This window comes from Tursiops truncatus, chromosome 21 (genome assembly GCF_011762595.2).
Source record: "Tursiops truncatus isolate mTurTru1 chromosome 21, mTurTru1.mat.Y, whole genome shotgun sequence".
Taxonomy (NCBI): Eukaryota; Metazoa; Chordata; class Mammalia; order Artiodactyla; family Delphinidae; genus Tursiops; species Tursiops truncatus.
The window spans coordinates 11,800,752-11,818,133 of NC_047054.1; the positions used below are offsets into that span (position 1 = coordinate 11,800,752).

Sequence of the window (17,382 nt, forward strand, 5' to 3'; positions counted from 1 at the left end):
CCCCCTCATTAAAATGTAAGCTCCAAGGAGGCAGGGGTCTTGGCGTTAGTCCTGGACTCCATGTCCTAATGCAGTGCTTTACACATAGCAGATACTCAACAAATATTAGTGGAGGAGAAGACAGAAGGGAGGGAGAGAGAAATGGAGGAAGGGAGCACGGAGGGAGAAAGGCAGAAAGGAAGGAGTGAAGGGAGGAAGCAAAGGCAGAAGGTGGAAACCATTAAGAGTCATAGCGACAGTAACGGCAAGAGCTGAGGTAGGATTGAGATGGCACGCGACGACAACAGAGCCCTGACCAGCCGAGAGGATAGACCACAAGCTCATCAGCCACAGGTGTCAACAGTGACTGCCAGCAGTGCGCAGGCAGCAGGCGATGGGGACTTCAACCCCAAAACCAGCAAAGGCTCAGAGGACAGCACAGGACCTGAACTTGAGGACCTGAGGCCTCCTCTCCTGACCACCAAGAGGACACTGAAGCTTGTCTCTATACCCAACATCTGGAGGAGGAAAAAGCAAGGGGGAAAAACTCTGAACACCTGAGCATGTACCTGGAGGAGTGTACTTGAACTGGAAGAGAAAGCATTAATTGGCAAGTCCTTCCTCCTCTCCCACAAGCCTACTATACACGTAGACTGGAAGTTTGAAACAAGACTATAACAATTATAGGAATAAACCATGTGTTCTTGGCATGTCTGAGTCATAGTATATAGCCTTTTAAAGACTAGGAAAAACTAGTGACAGAAGTACACAGAATAACTGGTAGCGTTTCGATACGCTTTATTCTAAAAGAGTGTCCACAAAAAGGAGAGTATCCATCAATATTTTGGTCAGTTTTATAAGACAAGTCTTTCTTAGTATTTTTCCTTGCATGTGTACTTACTTTTGACTAATGACAGCATATACCCAAATAAGAGACACCTGGTGGTTTTTATTGTGTCTGTGCTACTTTGAGAAAATCTTGTTTTAGATGAGTTACTATATCATTTATAGCATTTTTGTCACGCAAGCTTCTGGCATGTAGCTTCTACTATATTAAAACTTAAATTAATTGGGTCTTAAATAATTTGTAAAACAAATTAATGGAACGAATAGTACCTCTAATACACCTTTTATTTACAGTCACATTTATATTCCAGTCACAAGGGATACACACTATGTACACAGACACACACACAGAGTCTTAGCCTTCGATGTGGAAAATCCTCCTCTTTGGCAAAAGAATACATTTATCTGGAATTTAAAGAAGCTAAAAATAAAAAAATATTTGTTTTTCTGGAATAAATAAAAACCAACATTGCCTTATGCATTCCCTTCCGGACATGGCAGGAAGCCTTTCCAGTCGGACAAGGGCTAATTGATCAATAGAAAATGCCAGTGAAGCTCACTGTAATGGGATTCTATCCATCTGTAATTTCCATTCCCAGAACCAAACACTTTCATCTGTTCCCACGTCTTCCAAAAGATTAGGACGCTTGGTGGTAAATGGAAACGTCTACAGATTGTCATCTCATTTTTGAGAACCATTCAGAGAGAAAGAGGCATACTACAAGCTTGGGACCAGAAGAGACTGAATTCATAAAAAAAGGCACAAGCCAAACTGTTCATCTCTGGTACATGAAAAATTATCACCGTTGTTAAAGCCATATGTTCTAGGTAAGAGGACAGGTTTTGTATACACTGTGACATTTGTTCTGAGGACTGTTAATGTACTTAATGCTAGCATGTGCTTAGCAGCAATTTGTAAATTTGAAAAGTAACCCAGAGTTCAAAAAATGAAGAAGGAAGATAAGAAACTTTACTTGAGATATTTCTTAATTATCATTATGTCTGCATGTTAAAGCATGAGTGAAGACCCTTGACATTTGTCATCATTTCATTGCTTTAGGTATGCAGATTCAACCTTTAAAAGTTTGTTCATTCCCTAAAAAAAAGCAATTTTTTTAAGCTGCTGTAAGGTGAAATTACTAGAGGCTTTGGTCAACGAAAGTGACAGTGATTTGCACTTTTCAGCTGAAACCCTGCTCAGTTCCCCAGTCCAAGGTTTGAAAACACACACACACACACACACACACACACACACACACACTATTTTATTGGTGGATAGCATATACAGCATACATGAAGTATAGTGATGTGCACTATATAGAAAAGGGCACAAATCATAAGTGTTTGGCTTGATGAACTATAACCAAGTGAATAACCGCATGTGACTTCCATCCACGTTAATAAAAGATTACCAGTTCTCAAGACCCCCCTTACCTTGCCACACTCAATCACCACTTCTTCCCTCTGCCCCACAGGTAGCAACCACACTGACTTCTAACACTGTAGATTTGTTTTGCTTCCTTTTGAACTTTATATAAATGGACTCTATGTGTTCTCATATAACAAACTCATAAGTAGACTTACAATATATATTCTTTTGTGTTTGGCTTCTCTCACTAAGCAATATGTCTGTGAGATTCCTCCATGCTGTTATGTAGAACAGCGGTTTGTTCATTTTCATCACCGATAGCATTCCATCACTGGAGTATACCACAATTTATTTATCCATGCTAATGTTAATTGGAGATTTGGTTGTTTCTAGTTTTGGCTGACTGATGCTGTAAGAACACTATTGTTAATGTCTTTTAAACACATGAGTATGCATTCTGTTGGGTCTCTAGCTCATAGTGAAATTGTTTGGGCATAGGGTATATACAAGTATATACTTAACTTCAGTAGATGATGCCAGTCTTCCAAAGGGGTTGTACCACTACACTACCACAAGACATGCCTTGCCATCCTGTAATAGTGTCAGCCTTTTTAACTTTGGCCGTTTTGGTGAATTGTAATTGTAACCCACTGTGGTTTTAATTTGTATTTCCCTGAAAAATAATGAGGTTGAGTGCCTTTTTATACTGGCCCTTTAATATCCCCTTTTATGAATGTCCTGATCAAAACTCTTGTCCACTTTTCTGATGCATTGTCTATTTTTCTTATTGATTTGCAGAAGTCCTGTGTAAATTCTGGAAACAATTCCTTAGTTACATGTATTGCATATATATTCTATATATTTGTTGCTTTTAAACTCTCTTAATAAAATACTTTGATGAACAGAATTTCTTATTATTAGTTGCCTGGTTTATCAATCCTATGACTTCCTGCTAAGGTTTTAAAATCTTAGAATGGATCCTGACTTTTATCAGATTCTTTTATGCATCTATTTATTGACTTTATAAATTTTCTTTTATTCCTTTAACTTAATGAATTATAATGTTTCCCCAATACCTATTTTGAAAAATTTCAAACTTACAAAATAATTGAAAAACAGTTCAATGAATACCTATATATCTTTTACTTTGTTTCACCAGTTAATAACATTTTTCCACATAGGTTCATTCTATCTATCTATCTATCTATTATCTATCTTCTGTCCATCTACCTATCTCTCTACCTACCTAACTATATTTATCTTTGAAAGTATATTGCAGGCAATGATTGCTTGGATATGACACTAAATGCCCAGTCAACAAAATAGGAAATACTTGTACTACATCAAAATTTAAAACTTTTGTGCATCATGGGGCACTATCAACAGAGTGAAAAGACAACCCTTGCAATTGGAGAAAATATTTGCAAATCAATATCTGATAAGTGGTTAATAGCTAGAATATATAAAGAATTCCTACAACTCAACAACAACCCCAAAAAATTTTTTTAATGGGCAAAGGACATAGGTAAACATTTCTCCAAAAATAAACAAATGAACAATAAGCATATAAAAAGATTCTCAACATCACTAATCACTGAGGAAATGCAAATGAAAACCACGAGATACCACATTAGGATGGCTACTATTTAAAAGAGAAAAAAAGAAAGTGAATAACAAGTGTTGGTGAGGATGTGGAGATATCGTGCACTGTTGGTGGGAATGTAGAATGGTTCAGCTACTATGGAAAACAGTATGGCAGTTCTTCCAAAACTAGAAATAAAATTACCATATGTTCCTGTAGCTCTACTTCTGGGTATATACCCAAAAGAATCGAAAGTGAGGATTCAAACAGATATTCGTACACCCATGTTTATAGCAGCATGATTCACAATAGCCGAAAGATGGAAGCACCCCAAGGGTCCAACTGATGAATGGATAAACAAAATGTGGTCTATACAGATAATGAAACCGTATTCAGTCTTAAAAGGAAGGAAATTCCCACATATGCTACCACACAGATGAACCTTGAAGACATTATGTTAGGTGAAATAAGCCAGTTACAAAAGGACATAAACCACATTATTTATTGTGTAATGGGCACAGAGTTTCCATTTTGCAAGACGAAAAATGTTCTGGGGGTGGATGTTGTGAGGGCTGCACAACAATGTGAACGTGCTCAATGCCACTGAACTGTACACGTAGAAACGGTTTAAATGGTAATTTCATGTTATGCATATTTTATCACAGGTCAAAAAATAAATTTATAAAAAACTATATTGCAAGAGTTCCACTTTCAGAATGGCAATGTGAAGAGCCCTACAGACCCACTTCTTAGTGAAATAAGCCTCACTGGTGAAAATTATAAAAATGTAAAGTCTTTAAAAATTGTCCTAAAGGCATACAGCAAGTGAAGAAAAATTTATTGAAGAAAATCTACCAAAATTCAGCAAGGATAGCAAGAGTCTATGCCATGTGAACCACAACTCTCTCCTTATGTCCTCACTTCCAGCTCAGCATGAGGAAATCTCAGTCCAGGTGAGGGCAGCCAAAACACAGAATGAGAAGTGAACAGAGCCACAGAGAAATGTAGAACACTACCAAGTGTTCCAGTATACACATAATGGGAGTACCAGAAGAAGGATAGAGACAGGAAAGAGCAGGAAAATGTTCAAAGAAATAATGGCTGAAAAGTTTCCAAATTTAATGAAAAACAGGAATCTGCTCATTCAAAACTCTCAACTCCATGTAGGATAAATGCAAAGAGATCCATACACAGGCACAGTATAGTAAAAATGTTGAAAAGGAAGACAAAGAGAATATCTTCAAAGCAGCAACTGAAAAACAGCTTATCACAAGGAAATCTCAATAAGATTAACAGCTACTTCTCATCAGAAACAACGGAGGTCAGAAGGCAGTGGGATAACACAACCAAAGTGCTCAAAAAACCCTCAACAAACCCAAACACCCTGTCAAACAACAATCTTATACACAGCAAAACTAGCTTTCAAACACGGAGGTAAAGTAATATCCCTGCTAGGTAAACAAAAACTGAGAGACTTCATTGCTAGTAGATCCACCCTACAAGAAAAACTAAAGAAAGTTCTTCAGTCTGAAAGTAAGTGATCCCAGGCAGTAATTCTAATCTCCATGAAAAAACAAAACGCACAAGCAAAGTTCATTATATAATTATGAAAGATACTGTAAAAGCATTTTTTCTTCTTTCTTCTCTCTTTTTTTTTTTTTTTGCAGTACGCGGGCCTCTCACTGCTGCGGCCTCTCCCGTTGCGGAGCACAGGCTCCGGACGCGCAGGCTCAGCGACCATGGCTCACGGGCCCAGCCGCTCTGCGGCACGTGGGATCCTCCCGGACCCGGGCACGAACCCGTGTCCTCTGCATCGGCAGGCGGACTCTCAACCACCGCGCCACCAGGGAAGCCCTCTTCTCTTTTTAAAAAAATAATTTTAAAAACAATTTTATAAAATAATATGTATATAATTGTATTGTTGGGCCAAAAACATATATAAATGTTGTATATTTCCCAATAACAATACAAAGGGGGTGAGTATGAGCAATGCTATATCGAAGTAAGGAAATGACACCAGATGGTAACTCAGATCCACAAAAACAAATTGAGAGAACCAGAAATGGTAAATTGGAAGATTAATATAACAAATGCTATAAATACATACTTGGTCTTCTTTCTTCTCTCAGCTTCTTTAAAATACATAAAATTATATAAATTAATAACTGGAACAATGTATTGTTGGGTTTGTGATATTTATGGATGTAACACATATAACAATAATTGCACAAAGAGGGGGAAATATGGCATTTCACGATGATACGCCTTGAAATGTGTGTGTGTGTAACATCTGACCATTCATGGTTTTAGAGTCAACATTCCATAGCCCCTTCCATACACAGATACAAGATGTAGTGTAGAGACTTTCTCAAAAGACTATGTGAGCTAGGGATTGCCTTTCCAGCCCTCCTAATTTGGTGTGCCCAAGCTCTTGCTAAAGAAATGTGATCAGAAATGCTGAGTACGGTTTTCTTCTCACTTACCTAACAGACAGTCTCTAACCCTGGACTTGGCATTCCATCATTCTCTTCAGCTAAGATGGCAGAGTCCACGCTGACCTTGGAAGTCATATATTGAAGACGGTAGAGCCACTGTCAGCCAGAGTTCCTGAATGACACACATGTAGCGGAGAGTCACCTGCCAACCCAGAACACATGCCCTGTGACTTGAATGAAAAATAAACTGCTATCTTGTGTGAGTCACCACGTTCCTTTGTGCACTTTGCTATAGCAGGTGATAGTTTCCTAGCTGATACAGTAGCCTTTAGAATCATAAAGGAGTGGAGGCAGCTCTTCCGCCTTCTGCTGACATTCTCTCAGCCTGTGTGTGGTTCAAGGAGGTAAATCCCTCACCTAAAGCTATGACTCCCAGTGTTCACTAATAAGCAGCAAAACTCACCTCTGAAGCCAGGAGGATTTGAAGCAGCTACTTAACAAGGAGAAGGACCTGGCTGGCTGGCATGCTTTCAATATTCTCTGTTAGCGTCACATACACCTACCAACGAAGAATACATTCCTCATGTCTGCAACCTTATTAGCTGTTCTCCCACAGAACCAAGAGCTGGGAACTGTCACCCTCACTGTGACAACAAAGCTAAAGTTAAATTTTCCAGGCAAATCTACTTTGTTAAGTAAATATTGATCCTAGTTCTCAGTATTTCTTCTTTTTTTTTTTTAAGGGAAATGACCAGAAGGTATGACTGGAAATGATTATTATTTTATTTATTTTTGCTGTGTTGGCTCCTCGTTTCTGTGCGAGGGCTTTCTCTAGTTGCGGCGAGCGGGGGCCACCCTTCATCGCAGTGTGCAGGCCTCTCAGTATCGCGGCCTCTCTTGTTGCGGAGCACAGGCTCCAGACGCGCAGGCTCAGTAGTTGTGGCTCACGGGCCTAGTCGCTCTGCAGCATGTGGAATCCTCCCAGACCAGGGCTCGAACCCTTGTCTCCCGCACTAGCAGGCAGACTCTCAACCACTGCGCCACCATGGAAGCCCAGTATTTCTTCTTTTACTGTTCTATTTAATTCTGTATAGCCATGGGCAGACTTGCACAAAGCTGGTTGAGCTAATTCCTATGGCATCTGGACACTTACCAAGTTTCCTTTGACAAGAGGTCCTAATGTTCTCTTTTCTATCATAAAAAACTGAAGGAACCTCGTGTTTTCCCACTAGCATCTGGCATATGCCTAAAGGCATTTTGAAACCATCTAGTATTTTCACGAAGGACTATTTTTAAAATATGTGAACATAGACAAAAAGCAGGGCTGTTTTCAAACATGTATTCTTATTACTAGAAGGTTCCCAGGATTGCTAAAATTACATTTCAGTCCTAAAATCCTTTTTATTTGTTTACGGACAAAAAAAGGCTTAGATAGTCAGAATCCAATATGAAGCCCCATGCAACCATATTTCCTAATATTAATATTCTGTGAAAAAAGGGTGACATTAGAGAGGGATTAGTTCCTGCTAGATTCACATTTTTACATAACGAATGCCTGATTGTATAGTTTCACAGCAGAGCTTTACGGCTACGAATCAAAAACACAGCAAAGATTCATCTTGCCTCCTCTTCCTGTGTGCCTTAAACAGGAACCTTGAATCACAATTTAATTATCACAGACAGTAGAATTCCATCAAATATCTGTAGCACCAAGTGCGTCAAAATTATGAAGGTAAAACCAAATTCTCAGTTTGCCAGTTTCAGGCAATAATTGACAAATACAGTTCCTCAAGTTCTGAAAACTTTTAAGTATTCAGTGCCTTAGGGTCTTTTCTAATGCTCATGTGTGAAGAAGGTGCGTTTTGCTTTTTAGACTAAATTTTAGACTGAAACTCATAAATAATGGGGACTGTCAGTGAAGGCCAAATTGTCATCTTTTCTTTCATCTAAACAAAAAGCCCTGGGAATGGGCCTCAGACGAAAAATCCTCAAAGACGTGTAGAGAAGCCCAAGAATATATATCTGTGCATCCCTATAAATATAGTTAAATCTACCTACAGCTATTGCATAAGCTGTACATTATATCACACTGGAGACTTTTTAAGAGGTGATTTTTCACATGCATATAAGTTTAAAACAAGACATTTTCTGTATTCAATAAGTTACTAGCCTCTGAGACCCATAAGAGAAATTCTGAATTGACAATTTTCCTCCAGAAGAGGTATGAAAGAAGAACCCTGGCAAGCAATAACTTAATAATTTTCTCTTCTGTGTAACATTCAATAAATCCAGTTATTTTCTTTAACCAAGATCTATAAGTACAATAAAGGTAAATGATACTGCATCCACTGGACATATCTTACATATATCCTGACTAAAGACAAAACTCAATCTAGCTTCCACAATAAATGAAGAATAATTGGAAAAGTCATGCACCTTAAATCTTTGTTGGTTTTTATTTTAGGGCTTAAAGGAAAATTTGTATAAGAAACAATTTTTATAAAGTCTATCAACACTAAAAATTTTCTTTTAGAACCTAGATGTGGTCTGAAATGTAATATGTGAAGTGCATGAACTGTAAAGATAGTTCCCTTTACTGGTAGTTAGTCACACCAGAAAGCCACTGTTAAATTAAAAATTAAGCCTGAGAAGAGAAAATTAAAAACAAAGTAAATATATAGCACTTACAGGCCAAAATACGACAGGCTAAAGCTGAATAATTTTGTAACTGGTGCTGTTTTGCTAATCATCAGAATCTTCAGTGTGATGTTCAGCCAGGATCCTCTCAGCCCAGAGGTCTTCATATAACAAGATATTAGAGTCGTTTTATAACCTAAGACCTTATGATGTTATGAAAAGATCTGACAAGAATGACGTAACCCTCACTCTGAAGGGAGAACTCTGTACCCTTATTATTAATCTGAGCATCAGTATGTACAACTATGAAGAAGGCTCAGTAAAGTCCTGTTATTCAACTGCTAGTTCCACCATACTGAAAACCCTAGAATGGGTTTTCTGTTTATTTGACCCAGCATCTACAAAAACATTACCACTGATGTACTTAATAGCAAAAGACTGAAGGCTTTCCCCCTTATCAGGAACCAGGCAAAGATGTCCTCTTTCACCATTTCTATTCAACATTCTTCTGCATGTCCTAACTAGTGCAATAAGAGAAGAATTTTTAAAAAACAAAAAACACATACAGATTGGAAGGGGAAAGTAACATGATCACATACTAAGAAATTTACAAAAAAGCTACTGCAATTTAATTAATTGAACAAGGTCATGGGGCAGGGCAACACATCAAAAGCAATTATAATTCTACACTACAGTAAATAGTGGAAATGAAATTTTAAAACAATACTGATTATAATAGCATAAAAACATGAAATACTTAGGGATAAATTTAATAAGATATATACAAGACATCTTACACACATTAAAAATCTATAAAACAAGATTGAGAAAAATTAGAGACCTTAATAAATAAAGCTATATACGTTGCTCAAGAATTGGATACTATTAAGGTATTTATTCTTCCCAAATTGATCTTCGATTAAACACAGTATCAATAAAAATCTCAGCAGACTCTTCTTTATAGAAGTTGATAAGCTGATTCTAAAATGTATATGGTGGGGCTTCCCTGGTGGCACAGTGGTTGAGAATCCGCCTGCCGATGCAGGGGACACGGTTTCGTGCCCCGGTCCGAGAAGATCTCACATGTCGCGGAGCAGCTGGGCGCGCGTGAGCCATGGCCGCTGAGCCTGCGCGTCTGGAGCCTGTGCTCCGCAGCAGGAGAGGCCACAACAGTGAGAGGCCCGTGTACCGAAAAAATAAATAAATAAATAAATAAATAAAATGTATATGGTAATGAAAAGACATAGACAAGCCAAAACTCTTTTGAAAAACAAGAACAAAGTTGGAGGACTTACCCTACTTGCTCTCAAGATTTACTCTAAAGCTACAGTAGGGCTTCCCTGGTGGCGCAGTGGTTGAGAATCCGCCTGCCGATACAGGGGACACGGGTTCATGCCCCGGTCCGGGAGGATCCCACATGCCACGGAGCGGCTGGGCCCGTGAGCCATGGCCGCTGAGCCTGCGCGTCCGGAGCCTGTGCTCCGCAACGGGAGAGGCCACAGCAGTGAGAGGCCCGCACAGCACAAAAAAAAAAAAAAAAAAAGGACAGGACAAGCCAACAAACATGATATTTTAAAAATCCTTAGAGGATTTTTTACCACACACACACAAAAAAGCTACAGTAATTAAGATAGTGGTTTTAGCATAAAGATAAACATTAGATCAATGGTACAGATATAGAGTCCAAAAAGAGCCATATATATATATACATATTATATATATACATATATATACATATAATATGTATATATATATATATATAAAATCAACAGATTTTTGACAAATATGCCAAGGTAATTCATTGAGGGAAGAAAACAATCTTTTCAACAAATGGTGTTGGAACAGCTAATTATCTATATGGAAAACAATATAAAACTCAATCCTTCCCTCACAACACATAAAAATTAACTCTAAATGAATCATAGACCTAATTGTAAAAGCTAAAATTATAAATTTTACAGAAGAAAACATAGGAGACAAACTTTATAATCTGGGGGTAGGCAGAGCTTTTGTAGCCAGGACACAAAATGCACTAAACAGAAAAGAAAAGTTGACAAATTGGACTTTATGAAAACTTTAAAATTCTATTCTTCGAAAGACACAGCTAAGAAGATGACTACAGACTGGGGGAAAATATTTTTGATATATTTATATGACAGTGAGATTATACACAGAATATATAAAGAACTCCTACAATTGACAAGACTGACAAATAGATAGCCGTAAGATTAATAAAAGAGAAACACAGAGGGGGAGACAACTAAACTAATCAAGAATTAATGTGTGGACATATTAAATGAGGCTGGAGACAGTAAACAAGATATAAACAAATTTGGGCCAATTAATTTGAAAACCTAGAGGAAATGGATACATCATTTTATGGGCTGAATAGCATTCATTTGCTGAAGTCCTAACACCCAATACTTTGGAATGTGACTGGATCTAAAGATAGGATCTTTAAAGAAGTAAGTATAAATGGGATCTTTAGGATGGGCCCTAAACCAGTTGGACTGGTGTCCTTATAAGAAGAGGATATTAGGACACAGACAGACACAGAGGAAAGACCATGTGAAGACACAGGGAGAAGACAGCCATCTACGAGCTAAAGAGAGGTCTCAGAGAAAAACAACCCTGTCCACACCTTGATCTTGGGACTTCCAGCCTCCAGAACAGTGAGAAAATAAATTTCTGTTGTTAAAGCCACCTACTCGGTGGTACTTACTTATGGCAGTTCTAGCAAACTATAACACATCCCCAGAAAACATCTCAACCATTAATAAAACTAAATCTATAGTTTAAAAATCTTGCCACAAACAAAACAGCAGCCTCAGATGACTACTTCTGCTTCTACCAAATATTCAACTGTTATATTCTATTCAGATAATTTCTCTTCCAGAGAATAGAAAAAGAGGTTGTAAAGCTAGCCTGACATAGATCTAAAAGTTTTAAACAAAATGTAGACAAACCAAATACAGTGATATATAAAAAAATACAGTACCCGATTATCTTATTGGGTTGATCCTAGGAATTCAAGGCCTATAATGTAATTCACAATAATGTATCTTTGAATCAGAAAAACAAAATAACGGAGAAAAATCATTTGATAACATTCAGTGTTCTTCATAATAAAAATCCAGCAAGCTGAGAATAGAAAAAACTTCCTTCACCTGATAAAACACATCCTCATCAAAAGAAAGAAAACACCTGAGAAAATACCATATTCAATTATGAAATATTAAAAACACTCCCTTTAAGATCAGAAACTAACATGAACACCTGCCGTCACTCTTTCTCTTTAAGATTGTTTTGAAGGCCTAGCCATGAGGGAAGAAAAGCAGAAAAAACAGGAAAACATAGAAGGATTGGGCAGAAAGAAACAAAATTGTTATTATTTGCAAGATGATACAACTGTCTACATAGAAAACTCCAAATAATCTATAGATAAATTACCATAATTAATAACAGGATACAGCATGTTTGCTGGACAGTATCAATCTACAAAAGCCAATATATTTTAACACATTGGTAACAATCAGTTAAAATACCATCTACAATAGTAAGAAACATATAAAGTACCTAGGAAGAAATCTTACAGAGGATGTACGAGACTTCAGGGGCTACGTTTTGACAAGATCTTCAGGGGATTTGAACACACACTGAAGTTTGAGAAGAACTCTTTAGTACAGTGGTTTTTACCCTTAGCTATATGCAGTCTAATAGAATCAAAACTATTGTATTATATTAGAATAATTCCCCATTCTGATGTGTAACCAGCGCTGGCATCAGTATGGTTCAAAAGCCCCTCAGGTGATGCTAATGTGTAATGAGGGCTATAAACCACTCCTCCAGGGGAAAACAGTAGGAGGTACTGGAGGAAGGACACATGGGGCTTCCCAGGCACTAGAAACGTTCTATTTTTTTCCTTTGGGTGATAGATTGTTTGGAACACTGGTCTTTGTCATACATATACCTTTTATATTCTTTGTTGTATTTTAGATTTCAGTGTAACACAAATACCCCCTTACCAGTAGTGGCAGTGCAAAAGTTTCATTATTTAATCCTATCATGATCTCTCTAATGCTGTGACACAGTCATTTGCTGGTTTTCCTAATCATCGCAGAAATTTGAGACTGCTTGAAATCCTACCACTCGTCACACAAAGTTAAGCAACGTCAGAAACAAAACACAAACATCTGTGCCAACCATTTAGAACAAATGAACCCCTCGCAGAATCAGAGGACCCGGATGGCACATTTCACAGGACCAGCCTTTTCTACCAGAAGCTTGGCCAAGATTTTAGCTAATAAGAAAGTATACTTTAAGTTGGTATTGTCTTTCTTGCAAATCAAAAATTCCCATCAACGGGTTTTCCCAATGGCCCTAGAAATTTTGGTCAGCCTTCAAGCACTGTTATACCAAGAACTATAATAAACAAATAGTTTGAACTTGGAAGTCTAGGCCCAATATTCAAATCACTTTTTCATGAAAACCTGAGAAATCATATTTATCTCACAGTAGCCTTTGAGAGGAAAATAATCTATGACTCTGTACAGACATAAAATCTTATATTCTGCACTGAATTTTATTTCAACTGCACTGAATTTTATTTCAACTGAAATTTATTTCAATTTGTATCTTCGTACAGTCAATTACGGACACTCACTGGACCTGCCCAGCCTTTGGGAGGCCCCCAATGTCTTTCTCTTTCCAAGGGTGCTTTTCAGACCTCATAATGTTGAGAGAGGTGAAACCAGGGAAACTCACAAGTGCTAAGCAAATAGGCAAAACCAAAAACACCCAGTGGAGCTGCTGAAATGTTGCTGCAACTAGAAATCCTCCATAACCGAACTTTCAGTAACCAGGAACAAAAAGTGAAGAATTATTACAGGTTTTTTGAAAATTACTGGATTCATTAAAGGAGCCAGATTAAAAAGGAGTCATCAGTGTTTAACAATAGCATAGTATCAAGGTAACTGTTACGTCACAGGATTACAAAGCTCTAAGTAATTTAGAGAACACTGAACTCAAATGTCCTTAGGGAAGCTATGGGTCTGAGAGGCTAAAGGTCTTTTTCAATGTCACACATTATTTATGCCAGGATTAAGATTAGCACCCAGGTCTCCCAAATCTCCCTGTACCGCCACTACTCCAAGGTCTCAGGGAACTCTGCACTGGTGAACTGAATTCAGAACACATAGGAGTTCTTATGTGGCTGCAAGTCCCATGTCCCAAGTGGAGAATAGCCACCTGGGTTAGTGACATCTACTTTGTTGCTGTCTTTGGCTTGACATTAAGGACTGCACGCTTGATCTCACTGAAATAATGTCTCATGGGAAACAATGCTCACCGGGTATCTCTCACCTGCTACCTGACTGTCCAGATACCTACTGTTCGGAGACTATAAATGGCAACCAATGCCACTGTGGAAACTATAACCTGTTTCAAACTATTTACCGTACAGAACCAATTTCATATAATGCCCAATAAAAAAGCCACATAGGTTTAAGGTACAAAAAATACGGGGAGGGGGGAGAAAAACAGCATGGTAGTTCCTCAGAAAATTAAACATAGAATTGCCATGTGATCTAGCTTTCCACTTCTGGGTATACGAAAGAATTGAAAGCAGAGACTCAAACAGATACTTATACACCCATGTTCATAGCAGCATTATTCACAATAGCCAAAGGATGGAAACAATCCAGATGTCTGTCAACGGATGATTGGATAAACAAAATGTGGTCTATACATACAATGGAATGTCAGTCACTCTTAAAAAGGAATGCAATTCTGACACATGCTACAACATGCAAGAACCCGGCGGGCATTGTGCTTAGTGAAGTAAGTCAGACGCAAAAGGACACATGTCGTATGATTCCACTTTTATGAGTTACCTAGATTAGTCAGATGTATAGAAATTGAAAGAGTAGAGTGGTTATCAGGGGCTGGGGGTTATGAGGTTATGGGAAGAATGGGGAGTTGGTATTTAATGGGTACAGAGTTTCAGTTGAAGAAAACAAAAAGTTCTGGAGACGGATGGTAGAGATGGTTGTACAAGAATAGGAGTGTACTTGATGCCACTGAACTGTACACTTAAAAATGGTAAACTTTACGTGATGTATATTTTGCCACCGTAAAAAAGGGGGAGATTTCTACTTCAAACTTGGAGTTGGTGCAGAGGAAGACATTAGTGAAACAATACATTATTAGGAAGAGCCCACTTCTAAAGAAACAGGATATTTCACTAAACCCTTAATTGTGTTTGCTACGTCTCAAAAGATCAGAAAGAACTGATGTTGAAATTTAAAGCATCCCTTCCACCACAGTGGTAGAATATTGCAAGGAAAGCACTGTTATCTTGATCTCTGTACCTGAACAAATCTTCTTCTCATGTTTGTTGTCACACTTTGATGTGTGCCCCCAGCCAGCAAGCTACCCTGTTTGGCTATGTAAACTCCCCGTCTTGCCCTCGACCTCGGGGGTGACCTGGTGCATTAGTGACTCCTGGCTGAGGTAAATGATACGGCACGGTAATAACGGCAACTGTCAGATCTTCCCCTTTTATCTACCACCATTCACTGTGAAGTGTCTCTCCCCCACTCCCTCCTACCAGGTATCAAAAAACGCAGATAAAGGGGAAGGGAGCTATCTGATGCATTGTGTGCCCCCGTAAGATATCCAATAATTTATGGTCACTGGAGACATTTTCTTTTAAGTGTGCTAGTGAGTGACCTAAATGTAGAGTTTTCCTCCTAACCCTTAACAGAGTCTTCCTTTGTCCTGCATTTAAAAATCTTAAACAGTCCTTTCCCTTCCTCAAGACAAAGACAGAAGTTTGTGAAAACACGTCGTACCCCATCACAATGCAGAGAAGGCGCAGGCATTGGAGCCCTGTTCTTTAGTTTTCATATTTCACCTTTTTTTTTTTAACTGATCCTTGGACTACAGCTAATGTCATTTTTGAAATGACAGTTGAGCAGGGCCATAATGCAGAGGATGTCTGCCATAAATTCTGCTCTGTCAAGGACAGGGAAGTGACACAAAAGAATTCCATCTTTGCAGCCATTTCCGCTGTCCCCTGTAGGAGTGAGAGGGTAAACCCCTGAGCTCACAGGGGAAAAGCTTCAAATCCCACTTGGGTGGAGGAATCTTTAGGTAGACCTAAAGATACATTTCATTCTCTGAAAAGTCTTCCACCTACCTCATCCTTGGTGCCAATTACACCAAAGCAGTTGGAGAGCTCCATATGTGGCCTGATCCAGAGGTTCCGTGAACTGGATGGATGTGAGGGTCTTTGAATCTTCGCCCCAGTGAGTGTTCCCACTTCAGGCGTCCCCACACTGCTTAAGGAAAGGAGCACCTGTTCATTTCCTCCAAGACGTTTTGCCATTGCTGTGTGTGGGATGAATCCACCAGCAACGTTCCCAACAAGAGCTAGAGAGTGAAAGGTCTGGGTTGCATCTAGCACCAGACTCTCTATACAGCCGTGGCCTGTGCCTCCTCTGGACTTCCATGCTCAGAACGGGGAGAAAGAGCTGGAGGACCCCGGGGTTCCAGGTCACCCCCCTGTGGAGGCTCCAGACCGTCAAGCGCACGACGGCAGGTCTAACAGCCACCCGTGCCTCTACTCTTTCCCTTTGCCCCGTGTTCACAACCCTTCTCATCATTATCATAAGGAGCTTTTTTTAGACATTTTTTTCCTAATCATTCCCCTCCATGAAATTTTAATAGTATAGGTATACTAGATATCTATTTCTGTACTATATGTATACTCGTACTTTATAATAACTATGAGGTTATTGTTCCCAAGAACCAACTGCTGCATCCTTGGGGGTAATATGGTCCCTGTTGAAGATGCATGCCCTCACTCCTTTGGAGAGCCAGTTGGACTAGATGTGACTTGAAGACAGAGCTGTGGTGTGGCATCTCCCTGTGGCCAGTCTGGCAGATTGGCAAAGCGAGCCAGCTCTGGAGTGAAACTCACCAGGATCCGCGAGCAAGCGCCACGCTTCCCTAGTGAGAGCGGTGGCTGAATGTAGGAAATTCCCATATTTCCTCAAGGCTCAGACTCCTCATCTATAGAACAGGGAGCTTTGCTACATTCAGGGCTGGAGTGAGAATTACAGGATGAAATGTGTATCAACATTCAGCAGCGAGCCCCCATCACGTTAAATTCTCAGCAAATCTTGAGTTCTCTTCTCTCCCTCTTCCCTTTAGTTTCTGTCAAAAATAGAATATTCTGGTTTATGAGAGCTGTCTTGTGTTCTTTAATAGGATTTTATTCCCTTTTCTGGAGATATACTAGATTGGAAGCTAATTTGCAAATGAATGTAACGTGTTGCTGCTACAGCTAGTGTGTAAATGTTAACGATCAAGAGTGAAGTAAGTCAGGGGGTTGCCCTGGTGGTGCAGTGGTTGAGAGTCCGCCTGCCGATGCGGGGGACACGGGTTCGTGCCCCGGTCCGGGAGGATCCCACATGCCGCGGAGAGGCTGGGCCCGTGAGCCATGGCCGCTGGGCCTGCGTGTCCGGAGCCTG

General features: G+C 39.2%; 1 long non-coding RNA gene across 2 annotated transcripts in view; it reads right to left on the reverse strand.

The window, feature by feature from the left end:
- Positions 1-1,096: 1,096 nt before the first annotated feature.
- LOC117310018 (uncharacterized) overlaps positions 1,097-17,382 on the reverse strand; it is a 59,775-nt gene continuing 43,489 nt past the window's right edge. Inside the window, exon 4 of one of the 2 annotated variants that reach the window (XR_012328921.1) lies at positions 1,097-6,413. This is a non-coding gene — a long non-coding RNA (uncharacterized lncRNA). The other variant, XR_012328920.1, reaches the window with a different exon arrangement.